Below are 25142 nucleotides of genomic sequence, written 5' to 3' on the forward strand. Positions count from 1 at the left end.
CAGCTCAACCTGACCCAACCCACTGAAATTTAGTCTCAGCCCAGTCTAATGTACCCTAACCAAACACAACACAAATTGACCCTCTAGAGGACAAACTAACCCAGATTAATAAAACTTAACTACATCATCCCCAGGACGTTGCTCCGAAGCTGAATAATAGCCTCTATTGTTAGAGTACAATAATAATGATAATAATAATAAAAAAATAATAATAATAACAGTAATAATAATAATAATAATAATAATAATAATAATAATAATAATAATAATAATAATAATAAAAATAATAATAATAATAATAACAACAACAACAACAACAGTAACAGCCCGTATAGGAAGGAAAGCGATACCTAGGCTGAACAAAATCGTCTGCCGTTATTCAGTGTTAAACTAAAACGTCCTTAGAGTTAAGACTTGCGTGATGGAGCAGGGGTAAGGGAGGGCTGGGTTTGATAAGATTAAAGAAACAAGCCAAGCGTGAGGAAATGCCCCATAGCTCAAGTTAATCTGGGTACGGCTCCACCAATCCCGAAGTTGACCCGGGTACGACTTGGCTGAGGGTTGGTGCTGGCTGGGTACAAGCTGACCATAGATACGGCGTCCTCTGGCATGACCCGAACCTGTTGCATACCACACGGGCAAAATGAGCAGGGGAGGAGAAAGTGAACATAGGGAAAGGTGGCTATGTATATTGCTGAGAGAGAGAGAGAGAGAGAGGAGGAGTAGGAGGTGCAATGGGGTGGGTGAAAATATAAAGAGGAGGCAGAGAGAAACGGAGGGACTACGGAAGGGGCAGAAGAGTGTGAGAGATGAAACGAGGGTAAAGGGAAAAATGATGCATAGATAAAGGGAAAGGAAACTTAATACGGTAGAGGCAGGAGAGGGGGGGAGATAACGAAGACAGAGAAGGGAGAAGGATGAGAAGAAAAAGATCAGAGAGAGAGAGAGAGAGAGTTTAGGTACCGCTGGAAAGGATAAGGCAAAGTGGGTTGCGCTGGGGTTGGATAAGCTATGTCAGGGTAGAATAGGATGGACTGGATAGAAAAAGTTGAAGTAAAAATGTGTTGGATACAAGGGGGAAAACAGGACTGGCTGGGATGAGCAGAGTAGGATGGACAGAGCTGGATAGGGTGAAACAAGATGGGGTTAAGACATAGAAGATGACATGGAGTGGGACTAGACAGAGTAGAGATTAGCAGGGGTAGGTAGGATAGAATGAAATGGAGCAGGATGTGGTTAAGTTGGAAAGGCCACAGTATAACTGGATTTGATAGGTGGGATGGAGTAGATTTAGATAGGATGAAAAAGGATGGGGTTGAGGAGGATAGGTCGCAGCTGTATAGGACTGGACAGTGTATGGTTAGTTAGGATAGGGTGGGGCTGGATAGGATGCTGTAATATGGGAGTGATTACTTCATGATTGAGTAGGTTAGACAACGCAGAATAAGATGGAACAGGAAGTAGGTGGGCTTGATAGGGATGCAATAAAATGGATGTAGCAGGATAGAATGACGGCGGGTTGAGTGTAGTGCGATGTAAGTGGATGGAATAGGATTAGACAGGATAGGACTGTAAGGAACGGGATGGGGTGGAGGCGGGTAAGGTTGGGTGGAGCAGAGTTACCTGTAGGATAGAGGCTGGGAGAAAGTCGGACTTGAGCGGATGGGGTAACATCGAATGGCGGGACGGAGAGATAAGAAGCAACGCTTTTGTACGATGAAGTTTTGTCTATACTGTATTCAGCTGGGGGAAGACGTCTCATGTAATGAGGTTGTAAAAACTAGTTTTCTTGCACTTGACGGAATCGGGCCTCTTCCAGAACGTGAATGCTAGATTGTGATAGCATGAAATAAAATAGAATAAAAAAAAATTAGTTTTCACGAGCGAATGATTCTCCTTGGGTACTTTACAAATCACCTATCCGATCTGGCTACACCTGTCGTGCTGAAAGGGGTTTGGAATCTTCGTCAGGCTAGAATAACTGACCCATATGTTTATTAACCCCTTCAGTACAATGACGTCTTTTTTATTATATTTGAGAGTGGCGGGTGGAGTGAGTGAAGCAGGGATGGAGGAAGGAGAAAGAAGCAGGAAGGGAAGGTGAAGGGAAGGAGAAAAGAGAAAGGGGGATGGAGTGAGGGAGGGAGACGGTAAGGGAAGGAGAGATATGTAGGGAAAAAAAGAAAAGAAAAACAGAGGAGGAAGAGGGAAAGTAGAGAAGGAAAGACTAGGGTGAGAAACGGGCGAAGCAGAGAGAGAGAATGAGAGAGAAAGGTTAACTATATAGCATGACATTTGCCACTCTGACCCCGCCACCTACTGTACACCGCATCCCTGCCCACTTGACCTTATGTCCTTTGTTCTCCCTTCCTTCCTCTTGTCACGAGAGAGAGAGAGAGAGAGAGAGAGAGATTCCGCCTCCTTTTATTTGCTTTTATGCCTATATTTTTGCGTGTTCAGCTCTGGGTTTAGGCTTAACAGTTCATTCCTCGAGGCTCAGCAGTCCTCCTACGTGTCTGACACCCTCACGTGCCACCACTGACGCTAATTCTCACCGTCCGTGTTGAATACATGCTAATGCTGTCTCATTCAGGCATGGAGGAACAGTATTAACTGGTTTTTAAGGACATGTCAGTGTGTCTTGCTGAAGTTTAGTAAAATAAAAATTGAATCAAGGTTTAGATAATCAAAACTGTTCCCTGCCCCAGCCTGGGATCCAGGTCGCGTCCATTTGAACAGCAAACCACTTTAAAACCTCTTTATCAACTACCTCACTTATATTTCTGTTTGTATTTGGACGGGAAAATATAAGGCATATGAAAGCAACATATGCCTTCGTCTTGGATTATATTTTTCTTTAAACTGTTCTTTTCTTCTCACTCTTCCCTTTCTTTACTGCAATCGAAGAAAGTCGTGAGGCGGTAGCGAAAATAAGACAGTAATACGTCTTCAGGGGGAAAGGGTTAACATTGCCATTGCTGTATTAATATCGCAGAGGAGAATGTTTGCATACGCGTTACAAAACATGCAAGTAAGGCAGAGTGGTAAAGGCAAGTATTGTCCCCAGCTTAGGAGACATTTCAGCACATCTTCCTTGTCAGTTTATTTCTGCATATGGCGCGTTAACACTATATTGTATGCCATTTGTGTAATCTATAGCGTTATTGAGAAAAATATAAATAGCATACAGGAGAATACCGTGGCGCAATATTCGACACAAATCGCTAAGAGAGAGGAAAATCTACGCTGCCGGGAGAGAAAACGGGCCCTGTGAACCCCACCAGCATCATGACATCCCTTATATTGATTCTTGCAGCCGTCACACGATTTTACTCAGCTAGGGAGGGACATTTGGTTGTTCGATGGTTGCAAATTACTCCATTCATCGTCTAATTAATACCATGACTTTTATTTCATTTTTGTTACCGCCAGATGAATTTGTTGATCTTTAGGAGGAACGGTTAGTAGTGATATTGTTAAACGCTTAATCCAATAGTCATTCAGTACTGTGACGTCTTTTCATTTATATATTTTTTTTCTTTTTTTTTACCGCCTGATATTTTTTATTCGTTTTTGGAGACATTTGGTAAAAAGGGGGTTAAAAATTTATTCCATGAGCCCTTTACCACTCTATCGCTAGTTTTATTTTATTCTTCCTACTGCTGGATTTTATTCAGCATAGGAAAGGCCTCTGGTAGTAAACTGGTTAGCAATAAGTTCAACATCACGCCTTTGCTACCATGTAAATCCTTTATTATCTGTTCTTATTCCCGTCATTGGATTTTGTTTAGCTTTAGAAGATGGTGGTGAAGTAAAAATTGTACCCATCAGCCCCTCCCGTAACATGAAGTCTTTTGTGATTTAGTCTTGCTACCACCAGACGATTTTGTTTCAGCTCTGGGAGTGAAGGAGTTAATCTGTTTTCCACCGTTAACATTCAGGTCAGAGGTCAAATAATTCAAGGTCATGGGTCACGAGGGGCATTGTTTGGGGCTTCATCTCACTCCTCTTCCATCTTATTATCGTCTTCCCTCTTCCTGTCTTCTTTATCTGACAGTATTCTTTCTTCTAGTCTTCTTTCTGGCAGCCTGTACACGGTGATATAAGTTGGCCTTCACTTTTAACTGTTTTTGTGTCTACTTTCTCCTCTCTTGTTCTTATGTACATTATTTTATCTTAATTTTCTCCTCCTCCTTTTCCTCCTCGCTTTTCTGTCTTCTGTTCCTCTTCTTTTCTTTTTAATCTTTGCCCCTCTTCTTTTCTTTTTCTTTCCCTCTTTGGCTTCTAATTTTTTCTTTGTCTTTCTTTTTCTTCCTTCTCACTTGCTTCTCCCCTTCCTTCGTTTTCATCTCCATCTCTCCCATTTTCCTTCCCATTCATTTTCGCTTCTGTTTTGTCATCTCAGTCGTTTTTATATTTGTCTTCCTCTTTTTTCTTCTCGTTTGCTTGTCCCATTCCATGTCTTCCATCTTCTCTTTTTCCCTTTTTCGTTCTCTTTCATTTTCTTTCTTTCTTCTTTTTTCCCCTTCACTCTCTTTCCTCCCTCCCGTCTCACCTCTCATTTTGTTTGTTGTTGCTGTTGTTGTTTTTGTTGATAACGATCTTTTTGTTGCTTTCGCTGTTCTTGTTGTTGTTGTTCTCGTTCTCGTTGTTCTTTTGCATATACCGGTTCTAGTGGCGCCACGTCTAGACAGTAAATTGAGAAGAGGAGGTGAAGAAGAGAGGAATGGAAGGAGAGAGGAAGAAGAGGTGAAGAAGAGGGGACTGAAAGGAGAGAGGATGAAGAGGTGAAGAAGAGAGGACTGAAAGGAGAGAGGATGAAGACGTGAAGAAGAGAGGACTGAAAGGAGAGAGGATGAAGAGGTGAAGAAGAGAGGAGAGAAAGGAGAGAGGAAGAAGAGGCGAGGAAGAGAGGAGAGGAAGGAGGGAAGAAGAGGAGGAGGAAGAAGGGAGAGAAAGGTGAAAAATAAGAAAGGAAGGAGGATGAAGAGGAAATGGAGAATGAGAAGAAAGTGAAAAAGAAAAAAGGAGGGAGAAAGAAGAAGATGAAGAAGAGAGGGGAAGGTGAAAAAGAAGAATGGAAGGAGGAGGAAGAGGAAGAATAGAGAGGAAGGTGAAAACGAAGGAGAGAGGAAGAAGGTGAAGAGTAGAGAGGAAGAGAAGGGGGGAAAGGGTAAAGAAGAGGGAAGGAAGGCGAACAAGAGAGAAAGGAAAGGTGAAAATGAGATTGGAAGAGAAATTGAAGCAGGGCAAGGACCAGAGTGCAAAAGAGAGGAAAGGAAAGAGGAAGAGGAGGAAGAGGAAGAGGAAAAGAGGATGAAAGTAGTGAAAAGTTGGTGAAGAAGAGGGAAGAAGAGAAGAAGAAAAGAAAGGAGAGGATCAAGAGAAGAGGTGAAGAGGACAGAAGGAAGACAAGAGGAAAGAAGGTGAATGGAAAAAAAATGAAAATATTGAATCAAGAGGGAAGAGGGTCGAGCGTAAATAACTGTGAATGAAGAAAAAATGAAGGTAGGAGAAAACGGCTCACTGTAAACCGGTTGCCCTGTGCTAGAGAGAGAGAGAGAGAGAGAGAGGATGAAAAGAAGATACAGGTACAGGAGAGAGGAAAAAAGGAAAAATAAACGGAGGATAATGGACGGGAGCGGAAGGAAGATGTAGAACTGAGAGGAGGAAAGCAAAAGGAAGATGTAGAAGAAAAAGGAAGAGAGGTGACGATAAAAACACAAATAAAAGCAAAAGAATCAGAGGAGAGAAGGTCAAGAGTAAGCTGGAACTGTGAAGGAAGCAAGATGGACATAAGACTATAGATCGGCACACCTCAAGCGCCCAGCTATTTTATGCAGGTCCTATCTAAGGCTGTGACAACACCTAGAGAATAAGAAGAGGCTAGCAAATAAGAAAGCCTACATCGTCCTCCGTACATACAAATCTTTCCAGCCCAAATAAGGCACCATTAACCCCTAACGGATTTTAAAGTTGTGGTATGTTATTGGTATTTTCTGATTATTTTATTTACTTGATGATACCTTTTAATAGCCTGAGGAGTTGGAGACGGATTGCGTTAACCCCTGTATTACTAATCGTCTTTCTTATTCCAAATAAAATCGTCTGGTGGCAGCAGGAATTCAACCCCTTCAATACGGTGGCTTCTCTTCTCCGACAAAGAGAGTATGTTTTCACTCCTGTTTGTTTATTTGTTTGTTTGTTTGTTTTTTGTTAACAGGATTACTCAAAAACTAAGAGAGATTTGGACCAAATCTGGTGGGTAGATAGATCATGTCCCAGGGAACAATCAATTAACACTTGGGACCGATCCGGATCATGTTACAGATTCTGGATCCGGAAAACACTTTTTGCGAAACCCTAATCATTGATGACAAAACCTAACCCATTATGAAGAGTGGTTTGGAAATTACGTTGCCCTTATCTGAGAGATGAGCTCCAGTGAGTGCTCCTCTAGTTTACATGTTTATTCTTGCTAGCTACAGAAAATTTTATTCGGCGTAAGAGAGACTTTCGAAGTAGAGGTGTTGGATCCAATCACTCATTATTCCTTTAGTATGAAGCTTCTTTCCTAAGTATGTGTTGTGGAAACAGGTAGAAGAACCAGGAAGAGATACGTCACCGGATGGAGTGGTTGATGCAAGACGAAATTGTATAGAGGGAATTAATGTAGTGAGCGTGAGCACATGGCTGTGTGGATAAAAGTTATGATGGGAATCTTATAGGAAAGGGCGAAAGAAGAAAAAAAAAATACTTGCACATTCCAAGCCTCTAAACATAAAAAAAGGCATTAATTCCTTCACTACGATGACGTGTTTTGTTTCAATCTTACTCTGTGTGGCCACCAGTCTATCTTGCTCAATTTGGGGGACACTTCTTAATACTGAAAGGGTTGATGAAACTTGTATCTGACCCCACCAGAGTCAAAAGTCTCACCTCAGGTATGCAAAATCATCCCGGGGTGGCAAGGAGAAGGAAGGTTAATTATGTAAAATGTGTGTGTGTGTGTGTGTGTGTGTGTGTGTGTGTGTGTGTGTGTGTGTGTGTGTGTGTGAGAGAGAGAGAGAGAGAGAGAGAGAGAGAGAGAGAGAGAGAGAGAATAATATCACGCATTAGCATTTTTATTACTTGGCCTCTACCCTTCCTGCAGACGGAAGCTAAAACACCTACACAGGCACATAATGACTGCAGAGGCGGTGTAATGGCGGCCACACTACGGTATTTTTTTTTTTTTTTTACGAAGATCGAATGGTAAGTTACATAGATAGTGTGTATATGTGTCTAGTTGTGTGGAGGTGTTTTACTTGTGATCAGCAGGAGAGAGAGAGAGAGAGAGAGAGAGAGGTGAGGGGGACAGCAACACAGACGGAGACCAAAGTACAACCAGCTATACCATACTAGTTCATAAACAGGGCATGTCCACCAATTTCCTCCCAAACGCATCATATCCAAGAGAATCCTACTGGGCAGATAAACATACCAAGTTTCTTTCAGCTGAGCAATATTAGCCAGAAGAGGAAGATAAGCAGTAGAGGGGGTAATATTAAGTCTCGTACACACCAAGATACAAAGTCGCGCAACATGGTCTCTGGATTGTCTCGCATCTGTCTCAGAAAAATCTAAATTTGTCTCGCAACAGTCGTTAGACACTGTCTCTGGGTCACGTACACACAAAGATACTTTATCCCGCAAAAGTCGCGCGACAATGTCACTAGACTGTTGCGCGACTGTCTCAGGAAAATCTAAATCTGTCGCTGGACAGTCACGCGACCGTCTTGCAACAGTGTCTAGACAACCCAGAGACAAAGTTGCCTGTCTCCAAAGTGTCTGGACTGTCGCCCGTCTGTATCTGGATTGTCTAGCAACAGTTGAGATACATAGTCGCTCGACTGTCTCCAGACTTTGTATCTCGGTGTGTACAAGATTTAATAGGCGAACTTTTGTCTCAGGCTGTTCATAATTGTTAGTCGGATGTCATTGTGTACCTTAAGAAAAGCCTATAAATTTCCACACAAGTGGGTATTGTATATATCCAAACAAAAGAACATATAAAGTGGACGGGTCGTGTGTGTGTTGTGGGAACGTATAGGCTTGTCCCGTACTTCATAGATTTTAGCTCCGTCAAGCAGAGGACGTATACCGTACTTCATTCTTGCTGCCACGCGACGGTTTACTTGCAGTGTAGGCGAGACTTCCAACTGGAGAGGTTGAATATAACCTTCATTAAGTCAGAACGAGAGGCCTTTCCTAAGTTCAATTCAATCACGTAGATGTAAAAAAAAAAAAAAATAAAAAAAAACGTTACCCGACTGAAGTGGTTAAAATGGTCGTAGTTGGGTCGACCGTGTTCTCACACGAAGGACAATTTTATAGGTGGGTATTTGAAAGAGTAAAAATACAGTATATTGGAAATTTGTATCTGATGGTCTAGTGGTTCGGACGTCCCAGTCGGAATGACGGTGTTGTATATGTTAGATCTCCAAGAGGTGACTGGGGATTTTTCGATAACATCATGCCATCAAGGGAAGTAGTCTCGTCGCGTACCCTTAAATGTACCGAATTAACTTATCCTAGCCTTGGTCCCCTGTATATCGAAGGGGGCAAAGTGGGTTCGACTGGTACCATTACTGATGATTAATTATGGTGTTGTCTGCCAGGGATAATTAGAGCTTTGAGTTCGCCTATCCTAACTAGGCGGAGATTTTTCGTCCTTTTACAGCTTATGTCCCGTAGTTCTGTAAAAAATAAAACAATGCTGCGGCTCTGCATTCTCGCAAATAGCATTTTTTTCCTGACTAGCGCCATATTTTAGTGTTAATCTCTTGTTACAATTCAGCATTCACAATAGAGATATAGGATTTTTTTTGTCAAGTTAATGTCAGCAGAGTATTGTGTAAAACCACAGTAATGGCCAAAGATGTTCCTTGATTTAGGTAACAGGATAGGAGAAGGAGGAGGAAAAGGAGGAGGACGAGAAAAAGGAAGCAAAGGACGACCAAGCAGAAAGAAAGGAAAAGGAGTAAATTGACAGGAAGAAGAGAGGAGGAAGTAAGAAAGGGAAGGAGAAGGGGGATAGGAGGAGGAGAATGGAAAAAAAAAAAAAAAGAGGAGGAATGAAAGATGAGGAGAGAAAAAAGGAGAGTAAAAGGAAAGGAGAAAGGTTGAAAGAGAATGAGAAAATGGGAGATAGAGAAAAACATGGAAGAAAAAATGAGAAGAAGAGAAAAGAAAAAGCAGACAAACAGAAGCAGAGGAATAGCTGAAAAGTAAGAAAAAAAAAAAAAAAAAATTGAAAAGCTGAGGTAGGAGGAGGAATGGAGAAGGAGAAGACGAAAGAGAGAAAGGAAGATAAATAGTAGGCAGAGGCAGAGGCAGAGGAACAAGACATTAAGAGTAAGAAGAGGGCGAAAATTATACATGAAAGAAAGGGAGAGAAGTAGCAGGAGGAAAAAGGGGAGCAGGACGAGAAAAGGAACAGAAGAGAAGGAGGAAGAAGACTACGAGAAGCAGGTTAGTAGAGAAAGGAGAAGTATTAATAGAAGGAAGCGAAGGAGGAGGAGGAGGATGACGACGAAAGGTAGAGAAGTAAAGAAGAGAAGAGCAGTAATCGGAGGAGGAAGAGAAGGGGGATAAGGAGAAAAAAAAAGTAGGAGAAGAGGAAGGAGGAGGAGGACGAAGGGAAGAGAGAGAGAAAAAAGGAAGAGAGGGAGGTAGTAGCGAAAGGTCACAGGAGGCAGGTCGGCTAGAGAGGTCATGGAGGTGAGGGAGGGAAAGTGGAGGGAGGGAGGGAGGGAGAAAGGAGATGGAGGGAGGGAGGGTGGAAGAGAGAGACGGAGATTGAGGGAAGAAGGCGACAGATGGAGAGAGAGGGAGAGAGAGAGAGAGAGAGAGAGAGAGAGAAGAAGTGGCAAGATGGAAATGACTAATAATGAAGAAGAAACTAGGACAACACAGTGATGACCATTAGTGATTTTTTTTCCACCCGTCCATCGAAGTCAATGCCATTCTGAGCAGCCAGTCTGATAACAAACAGGAAATTCCACTGATTCGAAAGTTACCCGTTGTGTGCCCATAAATAATTCCACGCTTAGAACTGGCTTTGAAGTGTGCCGTCTGCCTCTTTATTGTCTCGAATTCTTGTTTTATATTTACCTCGCAAGTATAAGCATCCTAGTTCGATTTTCATGTGTACTTCGTTTCCCCCGTGTCTGTGTTCACTCGGCGGTACAACTGGGGTCTTGCGGGTCGTGTTTTAAGGAAATATTGGGACTTCACAATTATCATCTGCTTCTGCCTTAATGACCTTCCTGTACTCAGTAGGTATAAATCTGAGCCCTTTCATCATCATATCTGTGTAAATCATTGACCATGAAAAATTTAAAACTGAGTAAAATCGTCTGGCAGTGACAAAAATATAATTTAAAAAATGTTATCGTGTTGAAAGGGTTCATCACTAGCGTCGTCGTCGTCATACACCCGCCTTTGTAACTTATATCTCCAAAAAATAATTTGTATCTCACCAAGCGAAGCGTTAGCACATATTGGTCTGTTAAAGCTTATCACTAAAACTGTTTGCCACTTAGAGTAAAAAATATATATATATATGTATTCTTATTCCTTTCATTCCGTAGCAAAACCCATAAACACAGTGTATGTCAACATATTATTCGATGATATATATATATTTTTTTTTAAAGAAACCTCAGGCAGACATAATGCCCAGAGGCCATGCTCAGTCATTCTTAGAGGGAACGAAGCAACAGTCACGATTAGCGGAGAATTTCGTATCATGCGCAGGCTCACTTCAAACTCCATAACCATATCCTCAGTATTGTTGAGTTTCAAACCTTAATAATCATTCTTCAACGATTGATATAAAAAACGTGAATGGTAACAGGTAAATAAAATGTCAAATATGCTCGTACAGTATACACGTAACCGTGCTTGTGGAGGCTTTTTTGTTTCCATTGCTGGAGAGAGGTAGCTTGACGCTGCTGTGCTAAACTCAGTAGTGCCTGAAGTCAGTTGTCATTGCTAATCGAGTCAATCTTAATTTTTTTAGTGCCCTCATTTATCATTTCCCAAATTTACGCCTTTTCGTCCTGTTAAATGACAATATATAAGTACCAATGCCTCAGATATATAAGGAAAATATAACCTTACCGAAACCTCAGAGAAATAAATTATACAGTATACATTTTGGCTGTCATTCCTCAAGAGAATAATTTTATTTTTGATTCTCACAGTTTACCAGAATGTGTTTCTCTTACTGTAATTATAGAGGAAAATCATAATTTCAATACGTAACATTCATTTTTATAATTCCCTTTGTGTGGTAATACCGTGAGATAGTTCTGCGCTGAGTGACAAGCCGATCGGTGTCTTCCTTGTAAATCAGGGAATCATTTACTCTGTTGGGTGTTAATTATATAACCAAGACAACGCTTGAAGGTTATGTGGGCCAAAGCACTGCAGCCGGATATTGCCGTAAGAGAGTGCTTCTGAGGGATGCTTGGGCAGTTTTAGTCACATAATACTGCAACCAACCGAGCAACTAGTTACCTTAAACGTCTGGGCTAAGTAGCCAAGTTCTGGGCCCTTACGTTCCTGATATCAGGGAGGAATACAAAACGAAATGATCGACAGATAGATAGATATCTGGATATGTACGAGTATATCTATCTACTATATATATATATATATATATATATATATATATATATATATATATATATATATATATATATATTTATATATATCATCATTAGCCGTTGAGGTCCACTGCAGGATCGGCCTATCCCTACCGAAGCAGGGACAATACAGCCAATGTATCTCTACCCAGTGGCTTAGGCTGTCTGGTAGTGACTGTATGTAGGGTGAGAAATGCTTGTGAATGTGACTGTAATGTTGTTGTGGCTTTGGATATGTGTGTAGTTTGTGAACCAAGTGTAATCGGCCCGCTTTAAGCCGACTAGGTGCAAACATACTAGTATGCAACACTGGTTCAACCACAGCACCCTTTATGTCCGCCAAAGTATTAAGTGGCTCGGTGAACGCTTCCCAAGTTTTTACATCTCTGGCGGGAGGCGAACCTGCGTCCACCAGCGTGCGAGACGCACACTCTACCACTGTACCACAGAGGCTCCATATATATATATATATATGTATATATATATATATATCATTCATCCATTCATTGCCAGACGCCATGTATCCCAAATGGGGTGACCAAGGGCTTAGAGTTAACTGTTTTTACAGGGAGGGGCACTAATCCTCCACCAACCCCACTTGTCACGTATATATATATATATATATATATATATATATATATATAAATATATAGATAGATAGATAGATAGATAGATAGATAGATATACACTGCTCAAAATAGAATAGAATAGTACTTAAGGATGTTTTGGTAATTATCTCAATCACGATATAAATTATTCCAGATATGATACTTAATTTCTATTCAGGAGTATATCGTGTTCATTTTGTCATGTTTTGTTTCAGTCATGCTTCATTGGCCATGACTCAGAAAGCAGCTCTCCCAAGTCAGGTCAAAAGTGCAAGTTCACAGTCACTTGCAGGCGATTGTTTTCTGTTGTTAAAACATGTCTTTGACAATTCTAACCCTGTTGGTTTGCTTTCTGTCGGTCATTCATGGTGTGAGAATACACTTGAATGAGATTCAGTGTGCTACGGCATGCACAATGCTCGAGAATGGCCAGACGCAGCGACAGGTTGCTCAGCTAATGGGTGTGAGTCATGGGTATACCCGGAACGTGTGGCATCGCTACCAGGATACACAGAGTTACCGTAGGAGACGTGAGACAGGTCGTGGAAGGATAACTGATGACAGAGAGGACCGTCATATGGCTCTTTTGGCACGTCGGGACCCCTGTTTGACAGCTCGGCGGATCCAGAATGAGTCTGGGGCTGCCACTGGGAGGACTCTGAGTGACCAGACCGTCCGTAACAGGCTCCACGAAGTCGGCCTACACTCCAGGAGACCAAACATTGTGCCTCGGATGACTGCTGCACATCGCAGAGCTCGTCTTGCGTGGGCTAGACAACACCTCCGTTGGACGGCGAACCAGTGGGCACATGTACAGTTCATGGATGAAAGCCGCTTCAGTGTTGATCACCCAGATGGTCGTATTCGGGTCAGGAGAGGTGTACGACAGCGTTACGACCCTCAGTTTGTCGTGGAACGTGACCGATGGGGGCGTGGATCAGTACTGGTCTGGGCCAGAGTCTCCACCAGTTATCGTACAGACCTCCATATAGTCCAGGGTAACATGAGCTCCCAGAATTATCGGGACAATATTCTGGAGCCTCATGTCTTGCCAATGGCAAATTGTATCAGTGCTGGTTTTATCCTAAAGGACGATAACGACCGTCCCCACCGAGTCAAGCTCGTCTCCACATTTCTTCAGGATCACAATATCGAACTTATGGAGTGGCCAGCTTTGTCGGCGGACTTAAATCCGATTGAAAACATTTGGAGTATACTCAGTGACAGAGTTAGGAACCGTCAGCCCCCCTTTTCCAATGTCCAGGACTTAACTGTTGCTCTCCAGGACGAGTGGAGGAACATTGACAATAATGTGATCCGGAACACTATTCTGACCATGCGAAGGCGTTGTCAAGAGTGTGTGAGACTCAATTGTGCAGCTACCCATTATTAATGTTGATTTGGAGTCGAATTAAACTCATTAAGTCCATAAAATGTGTCATCTGATTCATTGTGTGAGTATCATTTTAATGATCATCTTTTTCAAAGATAAATTTTTCATCCAATCTTTTAAAAATCGGTGGTCATATCCCACTGAAAGTCTCATTAATGAATGGTTCTCATGATTAGCACATGATTTTGAACATATGTTTGCTATGAACTCAGTATATTCAGGAAAATGATCCTGAGTACTATTCTATTTTGAGCAGTTGTATATATATATATATATATATATATATATATATGTGTGTGTGTGTGTGTGTGTGTGTGTGTGTGTGTGTGTGTGTGTATAACAACTAATGTAAATAACGAATTCTCTCCATCTTTGCATAAATTACGTGGCTTCTTTAGTGAAGTCCCTGAAACTATGCAAGCACCAATGAGAGATTACGAACTGCACTGCAAACTGGAATTCTTTTGGCGAGGCACCATCGGCATCAAGAGAGAAGTATGACCATTTGGTAATGGAAGATGGGTTTCTTATTATTGTCTCTGCCACTTTAGATCAGCGCCAATCGACTGTGCACGGGTCACCGAGGCACACAATCTGCGATTACTAAGTCCCATTTTGCTCCCAGAACATGATCCGGGGCAGTTGATGTTATATCCAGGTCTCCATCTGTATAGTTATGTTAACAAGAACAAGAGAAATAAACAGCGGGTTTGAGTGCAAGAGGTGACCAGGGATTTCTCTGTTATGTAGTCGCTGTCAGGGGCATAAGTCGGTCATTTATCTTTAAATGTTCTGGAGTAAAGGCACATGACCCTCAAGACCCTTCTCTCCGAAATGGGAAAATGGGATTTGTGTGTGTGTGTGTGTGTGTGTGTGTGTGTGTGTGTGTGTTTTAATACGGCTTCGAATAATTATTGTATAAGGATATATTTGGCATCTTAGTTGACCTACATACTTTGAGATTATTTTTCGTGCATAATGATGACAAAAAGTTTAGATTTATGCAATTCAGAGACTGGATAAATGGTAGGATACTGGAGTCTTCAGTACGATGCGAGATCAGTCCCAGTCTGAACAGTATGGGCACTTTGTTAAAACAATCGAAACGAATTTTCCACAAAGCATAATCGCATGTCATAAAAACATCCCCGGTAATACCACCACACCAGTCCTGAATGAAATAACCCCAGCATGTGTAGACGATCAAAAAAGTTTGGATGCATATTCTGCTTGAAACAGTTTGGTACCACAGACGATGGCTACTGGAAATTCCTGGGTGATTGTACCCTACACTGGTAATCTTGCTTTCACGTGAACAATGTATATCTGATGCCTGTAATACTGTTTAATCGGTGTTGTTATTATATGCACATGTAGATGATAACAGGCTGATCTTCTGGGTCCTCAAAGGCTATATTGATAGTTTCGGATATTATCGGACCCCTTCCTCACGATCAACTATTTACAATCGTCTGCCCGTACGGATGGTGGGTATCAGTGCCCAAGTGATGGTATGTAAAGGTGTGTGAGGCCATCTGTTGTGCGCAGGACGGTTGTGCCTCGGAAACAGATTATGTAGGTTATGTACAGAATTGGATACTTAACAGAAAGATGACTACTGATAGTTTGTAGGTCATGTTGAACAGTTGGCTTTGAAGCGATTAGTACTGGAGCCTAATGATGACAAATTTCTCTCTCTCTCTCTCTCTCTCTCTCTCTCTCTCTCTCTCTCTCTCTCTCTCTCTCTCTCTCTCTCTCTCTCTCGCAGTTTATCTGTCCGTCAGTCCGTCACTATCTATCCATCCATCTATCCGTCCAGCCATCTGTCTGTCTCTCCATCTATCTGTCTATTGATCTATCTGTTTATTGATCTATCCACCTGCCTGTCTACCTTCCTACCTATCGGCCTGTTTATCTATCTACCAACATGCCTATCAATCTCATTAATAAAACATGTACGAATATGGCCCGTTAATTTATGTATTTAGAACAGTGCTTGTGAGAGGTAGGCGTGAGTCATGGCCTGCTGGGGGTCGGGGTGGCCGGGGGTGGATGGGTGGATTTTGGGGGGGGAGGAGAGGGGAGTGGGAGGGGAGTGCCAGAAACCTTCACCCCATCTGTTTCTCAACCCCCCCCCACCTCCCTCTTCTCTCCCTTTCTCTTCCACTCCTCACTGTTTCTCTCTTTTATCTTTTCCACTCTACCATTGCCCTTCCATTCCTTCTTTCTCTTCCTTTCTTCTTAGCCACAGCTCCTCTCTCTCTCTCTCTCTCTCTCTCTCTCTCTCTCTCTCTCTCTCTCTCTCTCTCTCTCTCTCTCTCTCTCTCTCTCTCAACATACCTTAAGTGTCAGTCATGTAACCCCGACCTACTCCCTCCCCCCTCCCCCCCTCCCTCAACAGTACCTCACCCTAACCCCTCCCTTTCCCTCACCCACACCTGTTCTTTGCCTCCCGCTCCCCCACATCTGAACTTTCTCTCCCTTTTCCCTATACCCCCCCTCTTCCACACATCCTCTCTCCCTTTCCCACACGCCTTCCCGCCCTCTCCCACACACCCTCCCTCCCTCTCCCACACACCTTCCCTTCATCACCCATGCACTCTCCTTCCCTCTCCCACACCCTCCCTCCTTCTTCCACATACCTTCCCTCCCTCTTCCACACACCTTCCCTCCCCCTCCCACACATCTTCCTTCCCTCTCCCACACCCTCCTTCCCTCTTCCACATACCTTCCCTCCCTCTTCCACACACCTTCCCTCCCTCTTCCACACACCTTCCCTCCCTTCCCTCTCCCACACACCTTTCCTCCCTCTCCCACGCACCTTCCCTCCCCCTCCCACACACCTTCCCTCCCTCTCCCACACGCCTTCCCTCCCTCTCCCACACACCTTTGCTCCCTTTCCCAAACACACTCCCTCCCCCCTTTCACACACACCTTCCTGCCCTCTCCCACACACCTGTTCTTTCCCTTCCACTTTTCCTTGTTAGAGCTGTGGTGGCTCGGTGTTAGCGCAATCATCTTGTGATGCGTGTCCTTAGCCTAGGATTCGAGCCCACGTCGTAGTGGACATTCAGAATGGGTATGGTAGCATGTGATATGCTTGCACATGTTCACACCCTGTCAGTTCTACCGATGACATTTGGAGACTCTGACACACACTAGCAAAACCAGTACAACACTTCTGCTTTCACACGTATCACTTCTTTCTCTGTACATCGCCAGCAAGGCGAAGAGTTATTTGTGGCAATCACTATCCCTCCAAGGAGGTCTGCTCGTGCAGTGCATCTAATATGAACTGATGCAAATACAGATACCTCTACACAGAGCAGGGGACAGTGAGTTGTTATACATTAAATCAGGATTTCATCCAGTCGTAATTACCAAGCCATGTATTGAAAACATTGACACTGCTGTATTTATATTCAGCTTAGAAATGAATCTTGTCATGAAATCACTCTTGGTTTAATTTATCATCCACCCAGTCAGCCACCCAACATTAACAATGTAATCTACAATCAACTTGCCAAAATCTCTTGTATGCAGTGCACTGTAATATTGGTGATCTTAATTTACCAGATCCAAAATGGGGAGAAGTCCTATCCTCACACACAGTGTCAGACCTACTGTATATACAAACTTGTTGGAAAGTTCTTTGCATCGATTTATAAATTACCCAACACATGGAGCTAACATCCTAGATCTTGTCTTAGCCACATCAGAGAATTTAGTAACGTTATTGTAGGAGAAGAATTTAATACAAGTGATCATCGCATAGTTACATTTAACATTAAATTCAGTGAAGACAGTGTCAGGGCCAGTTGTGAGAAAGTGCCCGACTTTAAAAGGGCATATTTTTATAAATTAATGGCAATTGTAGGTGCAAGTGACTGGCATCCCATTGTCGAAACTTTAGATATCAATGATGCATGGAATTTTTTTACAGGTTATGTATTCCAGTGTGCAACAGAAGGCCTGCCAAAAGTTCTAAGCCCAAATAGTGGAACTCCGACATTAAACATTGTCTGGAAGCAAAAACATGTTGCATATTAAAATTATAATACCACAGAGTCAAAGTGATAAAAATAAATATGAGGCTCTTCAACGGAAAGCCAAAAAATTAATTAAAAGCAATAAAGAAAAATCTTGAGGCATATATTGCAAGTATCAGTAAATCAAATCCCAAAGAATATTTCAGTTACATAAGAAGCAAAGGGGTAATAACTCCAACAATCGATCCTTTAATCACAGATAATAATGAGCAAACTGATGATGAAACTATGTTGGCAAAAAATTCTGAATACTTTCTTTGCGTCCGTATTTACAACAGAAAAAGTACATACGATTCCTGCTGTTACCCCAGTTCCTATAGAAGAGGGCAACATAATCAGTGACATTACTGTACAGTTAGTGATCGCGACATACTACTTGCAATTAACGAATTAAAAGAGAATAAAACACCAGGACCAGACAAAATATCTCCACTTGTATTAAAGGAATTGCAGAATGAAACATCAAAGCCTATATCCGAACTTTTTAACATCACTTCAGAGCAGTAAGGTGCCACATGAATGGAAGCTTGCTAACGCAACCCCAATATTCAAAAAGGGCAACAGAGCACAACTAGAAAACAATTGCCCAATTAGTTCAACATCGGTGGTTTGCAAATTGCTTGAAACTATAATCAGAGACAAGTTTGTGAAACACTTAGAAACAAACAAGCTCATCAAAGATTCGCAACATGCTTTTCGAAATAATCACTCTTGCCTCATGAATCTGTTGGACATTTTCAACGACATACTGGCCATGTACGATGAGACTAAATCTGTTGATGTTGTCTACCTCAGTTTTCAAAAGGCTTTTGATAAACTTCCACACAAAAGACTCCTTCAGAAGCTAAAGGCACATGGTTCAGCAGCAGTGTTCACGGGTGGGTAGAAGACTGGCTCACCGGATGAAAACAAAGAGTTGTGATAAATGGAAGAGTCAGATTAGATAAATGTTACAATATCATATATATAATATATAACGTCAGTATCATATATATATATAAATGATACTGATAAAGGATTATGCTGTAAGATTTCAAAATTTGCTGATGATACGAAAATAGGTAACAGAGCAGAGACAGCATCGCAAAGACAGGCAATTCAGAGAGATCTTGATCAACTGTTGAACTGGGCCCAAGCATTGCAAATGAATTTCAGTATCAATAAATGTAAAGTGCTAAACATTGGCAGTAAAAATGTAAGAGCCAGTTATAACAAATAATGTCCAGCTTGATAGGGTAAATCAGGAAAAAGACTTTGGAGCTATAATAACAAACGATTTGAAACCAAGCAAACAATGTACAGAAGCAGTGAAAAAAGCCAATAAATTGATTGGATTCATAGGTAGAGCATTTGAATATAAATCCGAAAATATCATCCTCACGTTCTATAATTCCTTAGTACGCCCACGCTTGGGGTATTACGTTCAATTTTGGTGATCGTGTTATAAAAAGGATATGGAGAAACTTGAAAGAGTACAGCGAAGGATGACAAAGATGATACCAAGATTGAGAAATGAACCATACGAAGAACGTTTAGAAGCCCTGAATTTCTTCACCCTAACTAAACAGAGGTTACGAGGTGATTTAATTTAAGTATTCCAAATATTCAAAGGACATAACATAACTGTCGATAAATACTGCACAGTTGATCACTCGAATTTTACTAGAGGCAATGGGCATAAAATAATTGGCAAATCATTCCAGTCACATGAAGCTAAGCATTTCTTCTTTAATAGGGTTGTAAATATATGGAACAAATTGCCCTCCAATGTAGTAAATTGTAATACAGTACTAACCTTTAAAGGTCGCTTGGATAAGTATCTGTCTTCTAATCCCCAGCTTAATATGTTTACTCTGGAATAAAACACTTGTGTATACAGTATATACTTTTTTCCCCCTAGAGCCTGGATCAATTTATTAAATCCAAATATAGTATAAGCACAGACTAGGATATGCACAGACAGCCCTGAGCTAATAGTCACTATTCTTACTTTCGACCCGTGATGGGCTGTGGACCACTGAGGGTCTCTGTTAGCTAAGTGACCACCATCAGGATTTTTTAAAATGTACCAGGGGTCACTGTTCCAGGAGGTAACTTGTGTGCTTGTCCCGCAGGGGAAAGTTCCTTGTCTTAGTCGAGTGAACGGAGCTGGGACCTGATTGACTGCTACCTACCTTAAAAGTGTCAGGCAAGGCTGCCACACAACCCCTGAACATCACACTGTGCACTGTGCAATTTCCATGCTGTGTCTACAGACACCCCTTTAACCCAATGTACCCGTACATAGTGTCATGCGTCATTTATTTATTTATTTGATTATTCTTTTACTTTACTACTTTCTCTTTCAGGTATTCAAACTGGTAGCTTATAGTTAAAGTATTATAGAATGTAACTTTTCTTTTTCAATCTTTCCTGTGAAATTCCCTTGTCAGTCTTTCCATGCTGCATTGTGGTTTTTCTCACTTTTTCCTGCCTGTTCTAAGTGGAGGGTTTGGAGAGGGGGAAAGCCTTGTTGCTTTACTATCCTTGTCCTTCAGCATGTAGAGTTAGGTCTCGTAGTCATAGTCTGCTCTGTCACAAACAACCTCGAAAGGATCATAAGGTCTGTTGCCGTTTGCTTTCCTTTATACTCATTTGTACACCCTTTCCCTTACCTCATATATATATATGGAGTCTATGTGGTACAGTGGTAAAGTGTGCATTTTCGTACACTGAAGAACGAGGGTTCGCGCCCCGCCAGGGTTACAAACTTTGGGAGCATTCTTCTGGCCACGTACTGCATTGGCGGACATCAGGGGTGCTGCGGTTGAACCAGTGTCACATACTATAAAGTATGTTTGCACCCAGTCGGCTTGCGTTGGCCGATTACACTTGGTTCACAGACTACACACACATCCAAAGCCACTCCAACACTACAATACACTTACAAGCACTTCTCACACCACATACAATCTCTACCAGACAGCCTAAGCCACTTGGTAGAGATACAGTGGCTGTATCGTCCCCGCTTCGGTTGGGATAGGCTGGTCCTGCAATGGACACTCAAATGGCTGTTGAGATGAGAGATTATATATATATATATATATATATATATATATATATATATATATATATATATATATATATATATATATATATATATATATATTGTTTGTCTAGCACACACACACACACACACACACACACACACACACACACACACACACACACATACTACCAGATATACAAATAGCAGAAAAAGTAATACAGGAGGAGTTAAGTAAATTAGACAGAGGAAAAGCAAGTGGTCCTGATGAAATTTCATGTTGGGTACTACGAGAATGTGCAAAGGAGTTAAGTAAACCATTATTTTTAATTTTCAAGAAATCCTTGAGTCAAGGTAAACTACCTGATATTTGGAAGAAAGCAAATATTGTCCCCTTATTCAAGAAAGGAAATAGACAAAATCCACTCAACTACCGACCAGTATCACTGACCAGTGTTGTAAGCAAGGTATTAGAAAAGCTTATAAGAAAAGCTTGGGTAAATCATCTAGAAGAACACAGTATGATAACAGAAAAACAGTTTGGTTTCAGAAAAGGAAAATCATGTGTTACTAATCTGTTGAGCTACTATGACAGAGTAACAAACACAATACAGGAAAGAGAAGGATGGGTGGACAGTATCTATTTAGATTTCAAGAAAGCTTTTGACACAGTACCACACCAAAGACTTTTATGGAAACTGTACCATCAAGGAGGAATTCGAGGCAAACTGTTTTGTTGGATGCAAGATTTTCTCATAAAAAGAGAAATGAGAACAGTACTAAAAGGAAACTACTCATCATGGAAAGAAGTGACTAGTGGAGTACCACAGGGTTCAGTGCTGGCACCAATCATGTTTTTAGTGTATATAAATGATATAAACAGTAACACTGGAAATGAGAGCTATCTGAATATGTTTGCAGATGATGCAAAAATACAAAGGAGAATTACTAACACAGACTCTTGTAAAGAGCTACAAGAAGAATTAAATAAACTTCATGAATGGAGTAATACATGGCAAATGGAATTCAGTGTGGACAAGTGTCATGTAATCAAGTTTGGTAAAAGTGGAAAAAGACCTGATTGGGATTATAAGTTAGGAAATAAAACCCTATACACATCAGAAAGAGAGAAGGACCTATAGGTGTGATTATCAATAACAGACTATCTCCGGCTGACCACATCAGCGAGAAGGTACGGAACATGTATACACTGCTTGCAAATATGAGAATAGCATTCACATACATAAATGAAGACATGCTAAGAAGGATAATAACATCATTCATTAGACCAACCCTGGAATATGCATCAGTAGTCTGGAGTCCTCATCTCAAAAAACACATTGACTAGATTGAAAAAGTTCAAAGGGCCGCTACAAGATGGATACCAAGCTTCAGGGACCTAAGCTACGAAGAAAGACTAAATAAACTGAATCTACCAACACTACAGGAGAGAAGGAAAAGAGGTGACATGATAATGCTATATAAGTGCATATCAGGGAAGGAGAAAATAGACGTAAATGATTACTTAACATATGGAGAAGCATCAGCGAGAGGACACTGCAAAAAACTGCATATGAAGAGTGGTGATAAAGACGTAAGGAAATTCAGTTTCCCAAACAGAGCAATTGATCAATGGAATGCACTACCGAATGAAATAGTGTGTGCCAAAACAGTTCACAAATTTAAGGATATGTACGATAAATATGGTTTAAGACACGGGACAGTACGAGCTTGACTCATTCCTGTAAAGATATAATTAGGTAAGAACAATTAGGTGGGTAAGAACACACAGCTGTCTGTCTGTTGTCTGTTTGTCTAACACACACACACACACACACACACACACATACACACACACACACACACACACACACACACACACACACACACACACACACACACACACAAAGCTGTCTGTCTTTTGTCTGTTTGTCTAACACACACACACACACACACACACACAACTGCAGCTGTCTGTCTGTTGTCTGTATGTCTAACATACACACACACACACACACACACACACACACACCTGCTTTAGCTGTAGCTGTGTTACTCAGTTATTGTAGTCATGTCCTTACACCCTTTGACAGAAAATGCCACCTGAATTACTGCAGTTACCGTCTTATGTGCTCTCTCTCTCTCTCTCTCTCTCTCTCTCTCTCTCTCTCTCTCTCTCTCTCTCTCTCTCTCTCTCTCTCTCTCTCTCTCTTTCAGTTCTAGAAGTAAAATTATTATTATTTGCATTATAGATGTAGGTATTATCAGCAGGACTGGATAATTTGCGGACAGCACAAAGTTAGGAATATCGTACCACTCGAGAAGATAGAAGAACTAGGTAAAGGCCTGGTTAAAACAGTGGAGTGGTATGAACGGTAGCAAATGCCACTGAACCTGAACAAGTTCAAGGTGATGCACATCGGTCATGCAAACCTACCACTCCTTGTTGGGTAGTGAGATCAGGTGTACTGACTTGGAGGAAGACTAGAATGTACTAATCAGCAGTGACCTTAAGTTCTCCAAACAGTGCACTGAAGTAGAGATGAAAGCACAGAGGCTTCTAAATTATATAAAGAGGTAATTTAGATACAGAAACAAGGAAACAGTTCTGTCTCTGTACTTTTTTTTTTTTTTTTCGTACTGCTGCATCTGGAACATGCAGTGCAGTTCTGGACACCGACCCTGAAGATGGACATTGCGAGGCTTGAGAGAGTCAGACGTGGGCTACTAAAATGATCCCATCCATCAGGTACACAAGATATCAGAGGAAGCTACAGGCACTGTGCCTCATTTCGTCAGAGACTAATAGTTTGGGTGGATCGCTAACCAAGGTTTTCAAAGCCTTTCATGGATTGAAAACATTGAGTTCTAGCACATATTTAGTGTAAATAGCAACTCGACAAGGAACCTTGGAGGGAAGCTTGACTTGAAGCGCTGCCCCCATGGTACATTAGGCAGTTTCTTCATATATAAGATCTGCAGTACTTGGGATCGGATACCAAGACAGTTTGTTGACAGTTCCTCGATAGTGCAGTTCAAAGCTAGGTTAGACACAGTTTTGTTAGACTAACATAGTGGTAGATTGAATGTTTCCTCCATCTCTGTAAAAGTTCCCAGCCTTGGCCATTTTCCTCCAGGACAGGTAGGCTACTCTTCCTTTTCCATGCCCGCTCTGTGGGTGGGAGAGGTGGCTCAGGAGAGCTTCCAACCTTACTATACTTTTCTCTCACTTGGAGAGTAGCAACGTGTATCTGGCAACTTCATTCATGGTACATCCTCTGTATGCGTCGTAAGACATTTCGTTATACTACTTCTCTCTCTCTCTCTCTCTCTCTCTCTCCCACCATATATGTCCAACCCACTTAAATCCCCACCCACTCAATCCTCCTCACTTACCTCCCCCTCCCCCCATCCACTACACCTTCCCAGCCTCTCCCTGCACCTCCGTCTCCTTCACCTACCTTTTTGCACTTACTTTCTGTTTTCTTGTCGGCCTATTTACCAGAGGGAGTGGTGGGCAGGAGAGCAGCTCTCCTGTTTTCTATCCTTGCCACACACACACACACACACACACACACAACATAGGTTAGATTTTCAGTTCAGTTTATTTTTATTTCCTGTCTATTCTTTGTACCTCCATTCCCCTTCCTCACCCGTTCTTTCTCCCTCACTTATTCCTCTATCCTCTAGCCCCACCCACCTACCCCTTCACCTACTTCCATGCTTATCTCTCCTTCCCACCCCCATCTTCCTACTGTTCCACCTCTCCACATACTCTCGCTTTCCCAATTTCCCCTCTTCACCACCCCCCACCAATCCCTCCTCTTCCCATTATTTACTCCTTCTACCCCACTTACCTCTCCTCCTCACCCCAGTTCACATACCTATACTCTTCATCTGTCCTTTCCCTCCATCTGCTTCTCCTCCTCATCCCTAACAACCAACGCCCCACCTCTCCACCTATTATCCCTTCCATTTACTTGTCCTCACCAGCTACCTCTTCCTTCACATTCTTCTACCTGCTCTTCCTTTACTCATCCCCAGCTGCCTACCTCTACTCCACCATCTTCCCCACCTACTGTTTCTTGTCCACTTTCCCCTCCATCGTACACTGTCTACCCTTTCCCCCTCCTCCCATTTACCTCTCATCCTCACCACCAATCGCTTACCTAAAACTTTCTCACACCTTCTCCTCCTCCCATTTACCCCTACTTTTCACCTTCATAAAACCACCCATCCACCTATCCAAACCTCTTCTCCCATACGTACTCCTCCATCCTCCATCCCCGACCCATGCATTTTCTCTTTCCAGTCATTGTAAACATATGAAATCATTTGTCCAGGAATGTGGTACATGTCAGTGTAGTACGAGTA

The sequence above is a fragment of the Coenobita brevimanus genome, chromosome 65 (genome assembly GCF_032717465.1).
Source record: "Coenobita brevimanus isolate Jiangsu-jjx chromosome 65, ASM3271746v2, whole genome shotgun sequence".
NCBI lineage: Eukaryota > Metazoa > Arthropoda > Malacostraca > Decapoda > Coenobitidae > Coenobita > Coenobita brevimanus.